This window comes from Chiloscyllium plagiosum, unplaced genomic scaffold (assembly GCF_037043375.1).
Source record: "Chiloscyllium plagiosum isolate Xiang-an unplaced genomic scaffold, Cpla_swu_hap1 HiC_scaffold_3, whole genome shotgun sequence".
Classification (NCBI taxonomy): Eukaryota; Metazoa; Chordata; class Chondrichthyes; order Orectolobiformes; family Hemiscylliidae; genus Chiloscyllium; species Chiloscyllium plagiosum.
In genome coordinates, this window is record NW_028270141.1 from 18,593,890 (window position 1) to 18,612,732 (window position 18,843).

Genomic DNA, 18,843 nt, shown 5'->3' on the forward strand with positions numbered 1-18,843 from the left:
CTCCCTCCATCACCAATGCTCAATAGCAGCAGTGTGTACGAAGCACAAGATGCACTGCAGGAATTCAACAACAATCCACAGACAGCATCTTCCAAACTGACAACCACATCCATCTGGAAGGACAAGGGCAGCAGATACATGGGAACACCACCAACTTCAAGTTCCCCTCCAAGTCACTCACATCCTGATTTGGAAATAATGTCACCCATTCCTTCACTGTCACTGGATCAAAATCTTGGAATTCTCTCCCTAAGGACATTATGGGTCAACTCATGGCAGGTGGACTGCAGTGATTCAAGAAGGCAGCTCACCAACACCTTCTCAAAGGCAACAAGAGACGGGTAATAAATGCTGGTCAGCCAACAATGCCCACATCCCACAAGAGAATGTTTAAATAATTGACACAGCAAATACCAATCTTCACCAATTATGAATAGTCATAGTTTTCTGAGGTGCCTCAGCTCAATCAGAATTGTAGTTTTTTAAAAAACTTTTCACTTTTCCAATGTGTTTTACTGTGCTACTTTAAATGTTCTCTAGGGTCACCAGGGATGTTTTAGCTTCACACATGGAATCCCCATTTGCTCACCGCTGAACTCTGACTCAGATCCATCCCCACAAGCCAGCTCCTTGTGATGCAGCCTGTATCTGCATTCGAGTCACTTTGCCTGGGGGTTGCTAACTCTCCTGTTGCAAGGTATCACTGACCAAATCAGAAATGTTTTACCATCCACTGGGGTATTCTTTCTTGTTGAGAACTGAGTTTCTTCTGTAGAGTTCATAAATCTTCAATTGTGCCCCACTGCTGTCTGTTCTCAATAAGCAAATGATTTAAAGCTGAGTCTGAAGATCTCACAACTCTGCTCAAATCTGTACCATTACTCCCAGCTGCATACTGAGGCTGCTGTTCATGATGAAGGTCATTGACATAATTCTCTTGTGAATATAAGGAACTATAGAATCTGTTTGATCTACTGTGACAAAGGAAAACCAGCTCCTAGTCTAACGAGAAGAGCTTGCTATAGTTAACAAGATGTGGTTATTTGCACATTTGCTGCTAGTTGCATGTTGCATTGACACAACAGACATCATTACAGAGATTTTGAGGAGGACCAGTTAGGCCTCGCTCCTCTAATTTTATATTGACCTGTCCACAAGTTCATATGATATTGTAATTGGTAGTGCTCATGCCATTCCTCAGTGATGACCCTCTCAGATCCATATACAACAGATTTCACTCAGCTGGGGAGGAGCTTAAGATTTAATGGAAGCTAGTCAAGGGTGATGGAGGAAGGTCTAAACAAACAAGTAGGCAGGTTCAGTGGTTAGCACTGTCGCCTCACAGCACTTGGGGCCCAGGTTCAATTCCAGCCTGGGGTGACTGCCTGTGTGGAGTTTGCACATTTTCCCTGTGTCTGCGTGGGTTTCCTCTGGGTGCTCCAGTTTCCTCCCACAGCCCAAAGATGTGCAGGTTAGGTGAATTTGTCGTGCTAAATTGCCCATAGTGTTCAAAGATGTGTAGGCTAGGTGCATCATTCAGGGGAATGTTGAGAGATGGGGTTGGGGAATGGGGCTGGGTGGAATACTCTTTGGAGAGTCGGTGTGGACTTGTTGGGCTGAATGGCCTGTTTCCACACTGTAGGGATTCTATTCTATTCTAAACTTGAGGGAAGGTGCTGGGTGATGCCTTCCACTTCTACAAGGCAGTTTGAAAGGGGATATCAGCAGTTCTAGTTTCCAAAGTAGTTTTGAACAGTGAGAATGCTGCTCCTGCTTTGCCAAGAATGAACGTCTGTGTGTAATTGCTAAACATTGTCCCCGATCTTTTGAACCCTTCACATAAAGATGTGGAGGCACTGTCTTCATATTCCTATTTGAAAGTCACGGTGTCTTGCCTATGTTTGATAATTCATAACACTCCTCTTTGTAATGAGGCAGCTCAAAACAACCTTTCCAACCCCCATCAAGACTCTCAATATTTGATTGGTAAAAAATGACTCTCCGTGTGCGGTACTTCACTTTCTGCTCCATGCTTCATAACTAACGCATTAATCAATTGACATCTATGTCGGTTAAATGACTTGTTAGCTGTTTGAGAATAATTAAAAGATGGTTCTAAATTGTGGGTGATGAATATTCCCATTTATTCATTCATACAATATCATATTGCCAATAACTGTAACACACTTTTTGACAAAACAATGAACAATAAACTTATAAGATTATAAAAGAAACAGGCCTAGATTATTTGGTCTTCTCAAGATTGAATCTGTTGGAAGTTGCTCCAAGATCGGACACCAAGTGAGTACCTTGAACATTATTGATTCTCATAGAACATTAAGTTCTTGCCCTGATTCACAGCTTTGAAAATTCTTCAGTTTTTTTACGTGCCCTGGTAGCGAATGTTTAGAAATGTGTATTTTCAGAGAAAGGATATTAAATTACTACAAAATATGAATTCCTTTAACTCAGTTATAGTTACACTACAGGCAATCTTGAAACAACTCTGTGAGAATCGATAGTTCACCTGTATTATATTTTCTAGTTCACCTTGCTCCAAGCCAAAACAGTAAAATCATGACATGGTATGTCTCTTCTGTATAAGGATTCCATTAAATATACCACGGGGAGAATTAGGTTGCAATGTTTGAGATTGTTTTCTTAACATATAATAAGATTACTTTTCTCTGTCAGCGTGCCTGGTGGTTCCAGTGTAGAGGTCAGTGTTTGGATAATTGGATGTCAATGGTTTTTGTCGCCTATTATGTATCATGCAATCAACTTAATAGTCACACTTAAAATTACACAAGGACATCACTGCAATATTACAAATCAGTGAAATGAGATGGAAATCAGCATAGACACGATTCTCCAGTTTTCCTTCTGTGCACTCAGATCAGCTACATAAAACCAGCAGAGGCAAAAAAGCTGCAGCTGCTGGAATCCAAGGTAGACAGGCAGGAGGCTGGAAGAACACAGCAAGCCAGGCAGCCTCACGAGGTGGAGAAGTTGACGTTTTGGGTGTAACCCTTCTTCAGGATTGAGGGTGGGTGTAGGAGGAGCTGCAAATAAAGGGGGTAGCAGGGGCATGGTGGTGAAGTGCGGAGAGGTGAAGGCAGGTAAATGGGAGGAATGAATCCAGTTGGTGGCTGGAAGGAAGGGTCGATGAGAGGAATGGACGATTAGATTAGATTCCCTACAGTGTGGAAACACGCCCTTCGGCCCAACCAGTCCACACCAACCCTCCGAAGAGTATACCACCCAGACCCATTTCCCTCTCACTAATGCACCTAACACTATGGGCAATTTAACAGGCCAATTCACCTGACTTTCACATCTTTGGACTGTGGGAGGAAACCAAAGCACCCGGAGGAAACCCACACAGACACGGGGAGAATGTGCAAACTCCACATAGACAGTCACCCGAGGCTGGAATCAAACCTGGGACCCTGGTGCTGTGAGGCAGCAGTGCTAACCACTGAGCCACCGTGCCTCCCTAATGGGAGGAGGGGGAGGGGCTGGGAAGGGAGTTGGGTGATGGGAAGGATGGTTATTTGAAATTGGAGAACTCAATGTTGAGTCCTCCGGGTTGTAGCCTGCCCAGGCGGAAGATGAGGTGTTGCTCCCCAATTTGCAGGAGGAAATTGTGGCGATGGAAGGATCATTGTGGCGATGGAAGAGGCCAAGGATGGTCAAGTCGGAAAGGGAGTGGGAAGGGGAGTTGAAATGGGAGGCCCAGTCGACCCCTGTGGGCCCAGCTGCGATGCTTGGCGAACCGTTCCCAAAGTTTACGTTTGGTCTCCCCTGATGTAAAATAAGCGATCAGATTTCAGAACATTGTGGCAGAACAGTTAAATGATAGTTACATAGAGATTAGCTGTAGTTTTATTTGGGACACATATGAATGTGAAATTTAACTTTGGGTTTGGATAAGAAGAATTTTCTTTGTTTCCTTTAATTTTGAACATTTCCATCAAGTGCTGTTGGCAGCAATTAAAATCAAAAATCTGCAGATGGGTTCCAAAAATTGTCGGAGGACTGCAAAGCAGGTTCAGCTCCATGTCAGAGACCCTGCTGCAGCCGTTTGTACCCATGCAGTTGAGTCTACAATTTCGTACCTTCTCTGCTAGTTGCAAGGTATATAGTTTTGAAAAGCTCCACCTCATTCTGAAGGCAGATTCAGTGCGCCATTTGTTTGAATATAACCTATGAATCTAACCCACGATCTCATATATGTGACCACTTTATGCTTCAGGCCCATCCCAAGGAACACCAATCCGTCAGCCAGTACAGTACAACCCGAAACATGTTGGTCAACTAATTATTTATACTTTCCCTTCTAGTTTCCCTTCTTTTAAAGAAAGAAACATCACAGAATCAGTATCACCAGAGTTGCTACATGCAGAAGATAGCCAATCAGCTCACCTTGTCTGCACTGGCTTGGAGCATTTTGGTTTGATGTTGATCTCCCAACTATTCCCCTTAACATTTGTAAATTGTTTCTATTTAAATAAATATCTAATGCCCTTTCAAATGTCTGATTGAACCTGACTCCACCACACTTACAGCCAGTGCATTTCAAACCCTAACCATTCTGAAAAAAGTTGCTTCTCCCTCCGCATATGCTTCTTTCATGAAACATTTTAATTCTGTACCCTCTGGTTCACGATCCTCTTAATAAGGTCTTTACGTGAAGATAATGTGACATTTGTAATCTTCATAACTTTACTAACTGTTCAGGGATTGAAAATAATCAGCAATGACTCTTTCTGGAATGAGCTGATTCCTGAGATAACGGGACAAGGAATTAAATACAATAAGCCAATTAGCCATGCCCGGGAGAAGAAAGAGTCAAAGCTACATAAACAGATTGTTTTAACAACTGCTTGCTAACTGGCTGCTTTATGGCACAAGGACAAATGGATCGTCCTGCAGAAGAATGCAAGGAGTTAATGGCTATGTTTCAAATAGACTGTAAACGTTGAATGTAACAAGGAACAGAGGAGCTACTCCTGATAAGAAGACAAGCTCTAAACTTGATGACTCCAGAAATGTAGTCAATGTTGAATGGACCTAAAGAGTCATCAATAATGTCACTTCAGAAACTTCACAAGACAGAAAATCAGCATTCAACTTTGGGATTCTTCGGCAGCAGAACTTCAGAGAGCGATAATGCACACGGACTGAATCCTGGTCATATCCAGAGACAGACACTGTTGGTTGGAATTGTAGGTAAATTCTAGGAGAAAGTGAGGTCTGCAGATGCTGGAGATCAAAGTTGAAACTTTATTGCTGGAACAGCACAGCAGGTCAGGCAGCATCCAGGGAACAGGAGATTCGACGTTTCGGGCACAGGCCCTTCTTCAGGAATCATTCTACCATTCTAGGTAAATTCTACCATTAATTGGGCATTAGCTAAGTTGTGTGATGAGGTTTAGCTTCCTTATTTGAGGGGTCTTATTTTGGTTACTACATGCCGTAAAGTTTTAGTAATTGTTTCAGTATTTGATTGTCTGTGAGACCTCTTAATAAGTAACCAAATTAAAGTTAGCATGTGATAATTTACATACAACAGTACCATGATCACTGCTGAAATTAAAAGTAAGATCTGACTGATGTCAGCAAAGACTCACTTATTTTCCCCAGAGAGAGCAATTAAATAAGATAATGAAATATTTTCACATTTCAGGATTCCTGAAAGGATAGACCATTAGAAAGAAAGAAGAAAGACCAAACTTGCATCAATGATCTGTAATTACTGTTTCTGAAACTAAAGCAGCACCTAATCTCTCTAAGTAAGATCCTACAAAATGAAATTGGTTGAGGGAAGAAAATTAACAGTGAGGCACATGAATTCTTCATGAATTACAAGAAATTCTAATCCATCAACACTTCCCAGAATTTAGTCGGTCGGCTTGCAGTTTTTTTTCATTCACTGATGGGATGGGGGCATCTCGGCAGCATTTATTGCCCATCCCTAATTGCCCTTGAGAAGGTGCTGGTGAGCTACTGACTTGAAATGTTGCTGTCCATGTGTGGCAGGTAGACCCACAATGCCATTAAGGAGGGAATACCAGGATTTGACCAAGCGACAGTGAAGGAACGGTGATACATTTCCAAGTCAGGATGGCGAGTGGTTTGGATGGGAACTTGCAGGTGGTGGTGCTCCCATGTAGCTGCTGTCCTTATGGTACTTGAGCTGCATGTCCGGTCACTTTTTAAGTGAGTTATGGGTTCCTGCCTCCGCACAGCTTTAAGACAACAATTTCCAGACCCCTTACACTGTCTGGGTGAAAAGTATTTTCCTCAACTCCAATTTAATCCTACCAATCACTGCAGTTATGGTCATGCATTATTGATTAGATTACTTTTTTAATTAGATTAGATTACCTACAGTGTGGAAACAGGCTCCTCGGCCCAGCAAGTCCACACCGACCCTCCGGAGAAAAACTCACCCCCCTATATTTATCGCTGACTAATCCACCTAACACTTACAGGCAATTTAGCATGACCAATTCACCTAACCTGCACATCTTTGGACTGTGGGAGGAAACCGGAGCACCCTGAGGAAACCCACGCAGACACGGGGAGAATGTGCAACCTCCACACAGACAGTTGCCCAAGACGGGAATTGAACCCGGGTCTCTGGCGCTGTGAGGCAGCAGTGCTAACCACTGTGCCACCGTGCCGCCCATTATTGCTTTAAGTGCTGGCTTGTTCTTTTCGATGCCCTCAGTTTACATTTTCATTCTTAGATCTCAAAATGCTGGGATCCCTCCCACAGACTCTGCCACTTCCTGGTTTGGCATTTCTTCATGGTGGCTTTAACCACTACAAGGCATTGGTGAGGCCACTTTTAGAGTACCGTACATAATTCTGGTCACCCTGCTATAGGAAGGATATTATTAGATTGGAGAGCGTTCAGAAAAGATTTACCAGGATGTTGTCAGGACTGGAGGGTTTGAGTGAGAAAGGAGAGGCTAAATAAGCTGGGACTTTTTTTCCCTTAACTATAGGAAGATGAGGGAAAACCTTACAGAGGTTTATAAAATCATGAGGGGCATAGATAAGGTGAGTAGCAAAAGTCTTTTCCCTTGGGTTGAGGAGTTCAAAACTAGAGGGTGTACTTTTAAGGTGGGAGGAGAAAATTTTAAAAGAGACCTGAGGGATAACTTTTTCACACAAAGGATGGTTCATATATGGAATAAAATGCCAGAGAAAGTGATAGATACAGGTACAATCACAACATTTAAAAGGTATTTGAACAAAATGATTAGGAAAGGCTTGGAAGAACATGGGCCAAATGCAGGCAAGTGGGTCTAGTTGTGTTTGGGAAACTTGGTCAGCATGGATGAGTTGGACTGAAGGGTCTGTTTCCGCACTGTATGACACAATGGCTCTATGATAACTCAGGATCATGCAGACAAATGACTGTATCAAAGGAAAATTGGTTGTATAATGAGCTGCTGAGTGAAGATCACCTATTGTGACTTCCTGAAGCTCAGAACTCCACTAAGCCTGCTGCATGTTGCACAACATTGGCATCCAAGGAGGCCTGACAAAGGAGTAGGTAATGGTGGGAGTAGACCATCTATAACCCTGTTTGTTGGCTGGAAGCAATCCTTACCGAAATGCTGCTACAGGTTACCAAGAAAAACGCTGATCATGTCACTTAACAATCTAGGGAACTTCAAACACAAATTCCACACTGACAATTTAAAAACATTAATTATCAATGAAACTGGTCATGAAGGTATTAACAATTAGTTCAGTAAATGCCCTTCAGTTAAGTGCTTCCTCAGACCAATGAATTAACAAACCTCTTCACATGAGCACAGTGCAATGTCTCAATATGTCTTCACCAACATTGGTTCCTACACAAGCATAGCTGCTGTTGGTCTTGTTCCTTTCAGCTTCCAATGCTTAATTACAAACTATCTCAGACAAAAACTTTGCAGAACGATTGAATAAAAACCTAAATTTAATTACATTTTGTTTTTGCCCAACTTCTTCTCCCTGGAGGCAGTATAGGTCAGACATTGCTTCAATTGGCAATACAGAGACCGACTGCTGCTTGCAGGGAGTGTGATACCAGCTATTTTGGGAATGCAGCAGATGAGCTGAAGTATTCACTCAAACTACAAGATGTAATTTTTTTTCAATTTCACTGGATTAAGTATAACTGTAGTCAATTAACAATGGACATCAGCAACAAAGTAGGTCTGGAGTGTATACAGGTTTCACCTTACTCCATCCTACACTTGTCCTTCATTGCTAAAGTGATGGAGTTTAAAAATAGGGAGGTTATGCTGCAGGTGTACAGGGTGTTGATTAGGCCATGGCAAGCCAGGCAGCATCCAAGGAGCAGGAGAATCGACATTTTGGGCATAAGCCCGAAGAAGGGCTTATGCCCGAAACGTCGATTTGCCTGCTCCTCGGATGCTGCCTGGCCTGCTGTGTTTTTCCAGCACCACATTTTTCAACTTTGGTCTCCAGCATCTGCAGTCCTCACTTTCTCCTAGTTGATTAGGCCATTCCCAGAGTACAGTTTTGGTCTCCTTACTTGAGAAAGGATGTACTGGCACTGGAGGGGGTGCAGAGGAGGTTCAGTAGGTTGATTCTGGAGTTGAAACGATTGGCTTATGAGGAGAAATTAAGTAGACTGTGATTATGCTCATTGGAATTTAGAAGATTGAGTGGGGATCTAATAGAAACATAAAATTATGAAGGAAGTAGATAGGATAGAAACAAGAAGGTTGTTTCCACTGTTGGATGAAACTAGAACGAGTGGGCATGGCCTCTAAAATAAGGGGGCACAGTTTTAGGACTGAGTTGAGGAGGAACTTCTTCACCCAAAAGTTTGTGAATCTGTGGAATTCCCTGCCCAGTGAAACAGTTGAGGCTACCTCCTTGAATATTTTTAAGGCAAAGATTTTTGAACAGCAAAGAAATTAAGGGTTATAGTGAGAGGGTGGGTAAATGGAACTAAGGTCATGAAAAGGTCATCCATGATCGTATGCCTCGAGGGGTCAGATGGCCTACTCCTGCTCCTATTTCGTATGTTCCTATCACATGAAGTATGATATACCATAAGAAGCTGTTCTACGTAAATCATTAACTTAGCATCTACAGCTCCTGCTTTGCATACCACATTAGACAATCCCTTTGGCCAACATTCAACAATAAATTCATTAAGCTTTACAGAGTGGCTTTATACATCAAAATATCTGATTTTGCAAGCAGATATGACTATTCAGAATCAAAATGAGAAATTGCTGGAAAAATTCAGCAGGTCTGGCAGCAATCATCAAGAGAAAGCAGAGTTAGTGTTTTGGGTCCAGTGACCCTTCTCTAGAACACATTCCAGTGGGGACGTTCGTCTCGTCTAGAGTACTTCTGCAGTGCTGTACTTCTATTCGGTGCTGCATACCTTTGAAGAGCAGCTGGTGGGCACAATGCTGCTGAACTGTCCTGGGCCTTGAGGTCACCTCCTTGGCCTGAATGACAGCAGTGTGGTCTAGCTGCTTCGGCAGGGGATCTGGTGAAGTGCCAGTGGTGGGAATATGAATACTGTTAACCTAATAGAGAAGAGATGGTTCCAGTTAATCACTGCCATGGGGTGGCAGTTCACTGATCCTGGTAATCTGCTGGAGCACTGATTATTGAGCTTCTGTGAGAACTTAGACACCCATTTGTGCACTGCGATGTTCACCCATAATTGTAGCAGTCTGAACCTGACTGGCAGAAACCATGAAGCTCATGATCTTCACCTGAATTTCCATTGCAGACTTTGGGAGGTTTTTGCTTACGGAGATAGCAATACCAGACCCTAGGTGCATCACATTCTACTGAGGAAAGGATGGGCTTCACAATGTTTCTTTGCCAAACTGGAGCCTGTCTCGTCCGTGTTCTCAAACACTGACAGAAAGCTGTCTGGTAGACATACCCATGCCTCAGTTATCTTGGTGTTCATTGCCAACTGCATTTTCCTGTATGCACTCATGCAAAATTTTTGAAGCAGAACATATGTCCTTGTCCTCCAGTGAGATGGGACACCGGCTATGTATCCTTTTCTCAGGCCTAGCTGCCACCAGCTCAGGTTCAGTGATGCACTATATATTACCATCCTAGCTCGATACTAGTCCAAAGTTCACAGTGTGACATTGCCCCTCATTATTTAATTGAGTGGTTGAGATTATACAATAAGCAGAAAGAAAAATAAATAAAATTGCTGATTGAGACCTACTGGTCCAACTTGCCTCGCACATTTAAAAATGGTGGACATTTATGTTTATTTCCAAACAACATTGTTTTCCCTTCTGGGAAGTACCTCCTCATTATTAAAGTGGGGTTGGTGCTGCTTTTCCTTTTCATTGCTCCTTTGAGACTGTGGTAGACTGTGAGTCTTCTATACCTGTAAATATACAGGCAGTAGAGGAAGCTTGTGGAGGGAGCGGGAGATCCTGTCTGCAGCTTTCACTTAATGCTACATCTCTGGTAAGCACAGAATTGAGTTGGATTATTTGTCAGCATGCTGGACAGACTCTGTGGCAGCAGATTCTATGGAAAGTGCTACTTCCATGAGCTGGAAAAGACCTCCTTGAGGAGACGTTGTGGAAGCAGCTTGCTGGCCTCCTGTTTTCTGGGACTCTCTGGTGTTGCTCACAACCTCCTCTTGCCAGATTGAGAGCAGATGATGCATGACCTTATGACACTTTATAAACTGTGATTTATGTCTGCCACTGCTGAATAGCTGGAAATCTGGAGGCAGAAAGAAATGAGTATAGTGCACTACGTGAATGGATATGAGTCCTACCTGCCAGAGTACGACTGGGTGGGAAATAATGCTGTAGTGCATTGAGTAGAATGAGAAGTTGCCATCAGCATTTTCCTGTATGTACCTCATTAAATGGCAGGCATGAGATGTAATCTGAGGATACATTCATTCATTACCAATGTGAAAACTTTTTGTTGGGATTGCTTTCACATCTTTGGTCCCACACTCAAGGCGTTGACCATACCTGGTAGTGTTCGCTCACTCCCTACTCAAGTTGGTGCAAGAAGGCTTCCTGCCTAACAGGGAAAGTGTCTCCGCTAGATTCAACCTCATTCCTGAAGAAGGGCTTATGCCCGAAACGTCGATTCTCCTGCTCCTCGGATGCTGTGTTTTTCCAGCACCACATTTTTCAACTCTGGTACTCCAGCATCTGCAGTCCTCACTTTCTCCTAGATTCAACCTCAGTCAGCAGAGACTACAAGGCAGCATTGTCAAATTCAGGACTGGATGTCAATCACTTCTTCTCAGCTGATTGACCAACAAGTTAAACCATAAAATTGGGGCAGCGTGGTGGCTCAATAGTTAGCCCTGCTGCCTCACAGCACCAGGGACCCGGGTTTGATCCCAGCCTCGGGTGACTGTCTGTGTGGAGTTTGCACATTCTCCTCGTGTCTGCATGGGTTTCCTCTGGATGCTCCAGTTTCTTCCCACAATCCAAAGATTTGCAAGTTAGGTGAATTGACCATGCTAAGTTGCCTATAGTGTTCAGGGGTATGTAGCTTAGGTGCATTAGTCAAGGGTTAATATAGGGTTGGGAATGGGTCTGGGTCGGTCAGTCTTTGGAGGGGCGTTGTGGACTTGTTGGGCCGAATGGCCTGTTTCCACACTGTAGGGAATCTAATTCTAAAAGGGAAGCTGCCCTTCAATATGGAGACTACCTTTGTAAAGTGTTATGGACCAGACTAGACCCCCCCTCAAAATATTTTTAGACCCTAACATTGTTGTAATTTTGTAATTTAAAGGCAAATGTAACTTGTTGTGTTCCAGATGCAATTTGATTGGTCAAACTATTCGATGTTAAGCAAAGTAAAATTTATTTAAACGCTATAGTTAAAATGCAACAAAAGCAAGAACTTAGATAACTTAACTCTATTGGAGAACTTAACAGAATGATAGCAGTAACTATTACTAATTAACTGTTCCAATATAATAACATCATATAAATACACTCATTGGCAAAAGGTCAAATTCAGAAAAATAGGTTTGTCTAACAGGTAATCCAGTAGCAGAGAGAAACCCCAGCTTCTAGCTGTAACTGAGAGAGGGAAAGGATAGCTTCTACTTCTTCAGGCTCACAATAACACCTGCTTAAAGCTAAACCTAAAAACTAATTAAAAAAACTTAGAAATGCTGGTCTGTTAGTGCTGGCTTCACCCATCCAGGCTGCTTCTATTGTTCTAACTTTAAGAAAAAAAGCCCAAGACTTTGCAACCTGTTTACTCTAATGGGTTTAGTAGACTGCTCTTCACCTCTGTCTTACAACCACTCTTCACATAAAAGCAGGATAAAATAACCTCCTAAAGCCATAATATTGTCACAAAAGTGAAGGATCAGCCAACTGATTTTGTAGCAACATTTTCTGGGTACCCTGCTGAGACAGTATACAGGAAAAGAGAAAAACAGAAGTTGGTGAAGCCAATGCTGTGAGCATTCAGGTTATTCAAATTCAAACCTCTGGCGTGGTGGCAATCCCAGTTTAGTTGTGGCAGCAAGTTACAATTTAGAGAGAATCTTGATCAGCTGGGTTTTCATCCCATTTAAATTCATGGCTGTGGCAGTGTCTGATAATTTGTTCCTGGTATTCCTGTGCTAATGAACATTTAATTTCTAATTAACACAAATGTGGTTCCAAGAAGTTTATGTGTGATCAAACATATCCCCTTACAAAAGTAACATAACTTCTCTTTGATTTGGCAAGATCAAGGTTAAAGAAGTATTGCAGTTAATTTCATTCATAATTCAAGTGTCCTTGATGTGAACATTGCTCTGCCAAAAGACATTTCATATTTATTGACTGTTTGAAATATGACATCTTCCAAGTGAATGTATAATAAATAATTCTTCCTCTTTTCCCTCGCGGGCAATCTTGGTTGTGTTAAATGAATATCTTCTTGTTACAGTTTTCTTTTCTAAAGCATGATTGTGGAACAATGAGTATGAAATAAAACAGAAAATGGTGGAAATAGAAGTCACAGAACATCTATGGAGAGGAAAAAGCAATCTTTCAGATTGTGACCCTTTATAAAAATATAAAAATAAATTCTGGTATTATGACCAAGTTTGGAACGGTAATTTGACTCTTTTTAGCCCCTTATCAGTTGGTTGCAACAAATGCATTTTTTTTTGAGCACACAGACATCATACATAATTGAAAGATTTAATTAATTAGGTCAAAATATTGAAAGCCAATTGCAAGGTTCCTTAAGTGAAAAAAGAAATGAACTTTATTGTTCACTAATGCCAAGAAATTCCTCCAGAATTGGAGAAGACTCCATTGGATTTGGAAAATAGTTAAAGTAACGCCTTTATTCAAAGAGGGGAGACACAGCACGCTGGTTTAAATCTGTCTTCAAGAAAATCTTAAAATCTATTAATAAAGATGTTGTTGGAGGGCATGTGGGAAAAATCAAAGTAACCGGGTAGAGACAACTTGTTTTTGTGAAAGGGAAGTCTCATTTAATAATTCATTGGAGTTCGTTGTGAGAAGTAATGTACTGTGCAAAAAGTGAAGTGGCCATAGTAGACTTAAATTTCCAGAAAGTATTTGATAAGGTACTACAACAAAGGTTGTTGCAGAAAATAAAAGCAATGCCGAGAATAGCTGGTCTGGTGTTACCAATACAGACAGAGTTACTGGAAGGCAGTTAGCGTCTCATTGTTTGGAGCTGAGGCATTTTGATTTGATTAATTTTGTTTAACTGATGCAGAGCTTAGATCTACAAAGAAGCGACTACCCACAACCTCCATAAATTCCACGATGATGAGGTGGTCTCTCCACAGCAGAATACCCAGCCTGGAAGAATGGGACAGACTCCCCCCTGAAGAGATGGGGGGGGTTGATGGATCCACCGTCATGCACATTGCTTGTAGATAATGAGATGTGGTATTCAGCCTTCCTGCAGAACAGCAGGGCACCCTTGATCTTGACAAGGTTGATAAGTGGCGTGTATTGGACTTAAAGCACGGCCATGAAAACAAACTTTTGACCCATTAAAACTGTGTGCTGCTTACCAGCCCAATCGTCTGTGCTAGTCCTGCACATCTATCATGTTTGGCATGTGGCACATCTGTACAGTGGTTTCACCGCCCCACTGAAAAATCATTGCTTACCTTTACCACCTCATCCCTCTTGTTGAGTTTTTCCATTAAAGAATAGAAGCTCATATGTACGGAGTTGTGTCAATATTTACAGTGTTAGTGAAAAAGTAACAAAGTACACATTGAAGTAAATCCAAGTGAACTAGTCAGTGCTCTGACTGACATGGTGACGGACATTCGCAGCCACTTTTATATGATTCTCTCTTTGTAGCTTTGGCTGAGGGGTAGGCAATTTGGTCCTTTGTGACTGTACATGATTTAAACACTCAGGATGGTTGAACTTGTCATGGATGGGCCATGGAACTTACTTCCAGAGATTGCCTCAATGGTATCATGAGGCTCTGCTGCATTGGATGGTTCCTCGGTCAGAGGGCATCATGAAGGTACATTCGCTCATCGCCACAGGAGAGGACCTTTGGTGACGTCTGGCAACTTTGCATCATCACTGCCACTGACCTGTCCAAGTTACAGAGTGTGGCATTCATTCAGTGCATGTCAATGTTCTCCTTGGACATCCATTCTGAGTGCTGCCATGTTTCATTGTCAATGAGGTTGACTGCAATATCATTTTTTAAACAGCCATGTTGCCCAGGCAGTCCAGAACAGGTTGTGGCCCCATTCACTTTTACCTTAAATTAATGACATAAGATTGACTCAGATGAGAAAAGAGCTTGATGAGACACGATGACAGCACCAGCTTCCTGCCTTTGCCTGAGAAACCTGACAACATCCTGATAAATATTTAACTCTCTCCAAAGTCTCCACATCCTTCTGACAGTGTGACGACCAGAACTGTACACAATATTCCAAATGTGGCCTAACTTACATTCTGTACAGCTGTAACATGACTTGCCAATTTTTATACTCTATGTCCCGTAAAGTTTTAGGTATTCTCACTTAGTCTGCTTTTTATGTCATTACAGTCAACAACAGAAAAGCTCCAAGCTAATCCATACCCTGCATTCAGTCTCAAACTCTCTCAGAGTCTGATTTTAGAATTGATCCTGTATCTTGCCTGAAAATGTAACTAATGTCAGCTGCATTCATGTTCATCTGAGCTTCAACAAAAAGGAATTCTGCCAGCAGCCAACTGGAAAGCTCCCTTGGACATTGAAACACATAATTCACATGGACTAATGCAGATACCTCTGATTTTAAGTCATTTGTATTTGTATACCTAGAGGGCTGTCATCAGCCCTCATGTCAGGTCAACCACTAGAGGGAAGAAGCTTCTTAAACCTCTTGCTGCCAGCTTTAATGGACCACAGTCCTATGACTCAATTTCAATTGTCTCCAGCCAAGGCCTGCTTTTTCTCGCAGGGTATTCTTCCCCTCCTACACTCTGGAAAGAGGATGTTGCTCCTAATACCCTCCAGCACAATTTCGGAAATGCAATGTGAAATGTAGACAACTCTGCCCTGGGTGGCAGGGCTCTGCCTCTTCTCCTGGAGAATTGGAATTTGCACATTGATCTAATAGCTGCCCCAATAATGACCACCATCATGCCTTTAAGTAGGACCTAGACTTTACCGATTCCATTTGCAGTAGACATTTGTCACTACCAATTGGCTTCCAAAAGCACGGTCCAGTCAATTACCAACATGCTTTGGTGAAAATCACAAGTGTCAACTATCTATTGCTTCACTGTCCCATATCACCACACAAATATTTGGACATCAAAATGGTTCCCAATGCTGCATTTCCAATCTCAGAGGCAAAATAGTGCTAATGGATTACTTGTGGCTTATTATTATAGTAGCTCAAACATGGATATTGTAAAGAAACAGGTCTTTTGCATTACAGTACAGGTGGCGACATGAGGTTTCCACTAAATGAATTTAAATAAAGATCCATCTTGGTTATTAAAACCTTGGTTATTAAAAACTTCCTAGAACTGTTTGACACATCAGTGAAGATTATGTCAAGGAAAATAATTTTCTATGTAATACCAAATAATGAAATGTATGTCTTTCATCTTAAGCAAGCTTTTGGCACTGCCTTCTTTTCACTGAAATCTCTTCTTTCACTGATTAGACTACATCTCTTCAGGCCAGGGGCTTATTAGAATGTTGGAATGTAAAGATTGCGCATTATTAGATTCTGATGAGCCTTGTAATCTTAAAAGACATATCTTTACAACTAGCAAGCAGCATTGTGGGTGTCCCTACACCTGAAAGCAAGGAGCGGTTCGAGAAGGCATATTACCATCCTCTTCAGAACAATTTGGAATGGGTAATAAACACTAGCGAAGCCAGTGATGCCTATAATCAATAATCGAATAAAAAACTCTATTTTAATATGCAGCTGACAACAATAAAATCTGAAATGGTCTTTCAGAATTTATAATTGACCAGTCATTAGAGAAAATGGGGAAAGGTTCTTAATAGAGAGAAACTACTGCAAAAGCAACAGCTGAAATAAAATTATTCCACAAAATATTCAATTTACTAAAAGTATAAAAAACAGAATTCAGTAATTTTAACTAACTTTCCCTGTATGAAATTGACATAATTAGCTATCCAGTTGACAGATGGTTCAAACATAAATCAGTAAAAAAATAAAATTCAATTTAATGCACAACAGGCAGTCAGATTGAAATTCAACTACATAAGGTAGAGTAAAATTGTTCTAATGTGTTTTTCCTAAATTATTATATATTTATAAGTAATGTTTAAAATTGTTTTAAAATTATTCATTTTATAGAGTCGTGGAGATCTGCAGCACATTAACAGGATCTTCGGCCAGTCACATTCACAATTGTTGAGAACAACTACCAAATCCCATTTTCCAGCACTTGGCCCATAATCTTGTATGCCTTGCATATCTAACCACTATTTAAATGTATGAAGGTTTCTGCCTCGACCACCCTTTGTTTTGTTATCTACATGCACTTGGGAGTGTTACAATCAAGCTTCAATTAAAATTACTTGTACAACGTTTCCAAAACTTTCATCATGGTATCACCAGAATGTTTTTAAGGTCAGTTCACTTGCTTAAGAAATCTAAAAGAAACATTGTTCCAGGTAAATTTGATTGGCTAGTTGCTTTTCGTTAACAATGACAGTGCATTTATAGGCAGCTCCCAGTATTTGAAAGTGGAGCAATCCAAGGAAATCTTTCTTCAGCCAAAAATAGCGTAAAGCAAAGGTGTTTGGTTTATATGGGAAAAAGTATCGCTGATTTTCATAAAAGCAAAAATCCTCTTTGGATTCACAAACACAGGTATTAAAGTAGGTCTTTTTTAAAAGCGAAATTGCGTAAATGAATGTTTGAAAAGTGGGGGGGTATCTGTATAATGTTCCTGTAATGCTGGAAAACATCCCAAGGTGCCAGTACTGGAGCAATCATAACATTCTAAGACTAAGCCAATTAAAGATATATTAGAAGTAATGACCAAACTTTGGTCAAAGAGGATTAAAGGAGCACCTTAAAGGAAACGAGAAGAGTAGAGAAGTGGAGAAATTTAGCCTTAACTTTTAGGGCCCATCAGGTGTCGGATCAGAAGTGGGGAAGGAGCTAAAAATAGTCTGTCTGGTCTGTCAGTTCCCAGACACCAAGCTGCCCCTGGCTGCTTTCACAAAGGCAGGTGGAAGGTGATATAAGAAGCTTTCATGTCTGAAAATGGCTAATTCAGGACTTTAGGTTCCTACTTTTGGTGGGGTCAGGTTTTGGTCACTGGAGGTGAACTTCTGGAAGCAGCGGGTGGGTGGGGTGGTTGTGGCAAGGTATAGAGAACCTCGTACACTGCCCAAATTTTGCAGCAGATACAAGCTTCCCTGGAGAGGAATCTCTCTTTACCAATGCAGCTGCCTTGCTGCAAAGCAACTTTGTCATCCTATGATGGTAATTTTGAAGTAATTTTTCCCTTACACACTGGACCTACAGCCTGCTGCTCCTTTCAAGCTGAAAGGCCACTAATTGGCCCATCAGTTTTGACAGGCAGAAGTGGGTACTGCAGATGCTGCCGATTAGAGTCAAGGTTATAGTGGTGCTGGAAAAGCACCGCAGGACAGACATTATCTGAAGACCATGAAAACTGACGTTTTGGGCAAAAGCCCCACACTAACCTTCAGTTTTGACAGCCCACCCACCATTCTTAATGGGTGACAAGCCAAACTTCCGGCCCATTAATTGGCCACAACAAGGAAAATCACAGACTGACTTTTCCCCATACTGTCTGAGCTTTTGACCACATTCCATCCTGAGTGTGAGGTTCAGAATCCTCCAGGAAAATTTCTATTTTTAGGGAGCAAACTCCAAGGTTTAGTGTGTGCTGGATCAAAAGCAAGACAGCTGAGATAGAATGTCCAAAATTCAGGATGTTCATATAACTGGAATTGGATGAGCAAGATCAAAGAGCTTGAGTTATAGAACTAGGAATGCTAGAGAGTGAAGGAGAAGCAAGGCTATGGATTGGAATTCAACCAAAATGTCAATAGATTGTTCTTCTCTAACAAAAAAAGGCTGCATTTTAAATGAAGTGAAGTACGTACTTTTGCACTTCAACAGGTGGGTGGCACAGTGGCACAGTGGTTAGCACTGCTGCCTCACAGCGCCAGAGACCCGGGTTCAATTCCCGCCTCAGGTGACTAACTGTGTGAAGTTTGCACGTTCTCCCCGTGTCTGCGTGGGTTTCGTCTGGGTGCTCCGGTTTCCTCCCACAGTCCAAGATGTGCAGGTTAGGTGAA

At 41.7% G+C, this 18,843-nt stretch overlaps 1 long non-coding RNA gene across 1 annotated transcript in view; it reads left to right on the forward strand.

Moving 5' to 3' along the window:
- The window catches only part of LOC148150528 (uncharacterized), a 36,296-nt gene extending 35,739 nt beyond the window's left edge, over positions 1–557 (forward strand). The window contains exon 3 of the long non-coding RNA XR_015751779.1: positions 541–557. This is a non-coding gene — a long non-coding RNA (uncharacterized LOC148150528). The remainder of the gene's footprint in view (positions 1–540) is intronic.
- Positions 558–18,843: the final 18,286 nt, after the last annotated feature.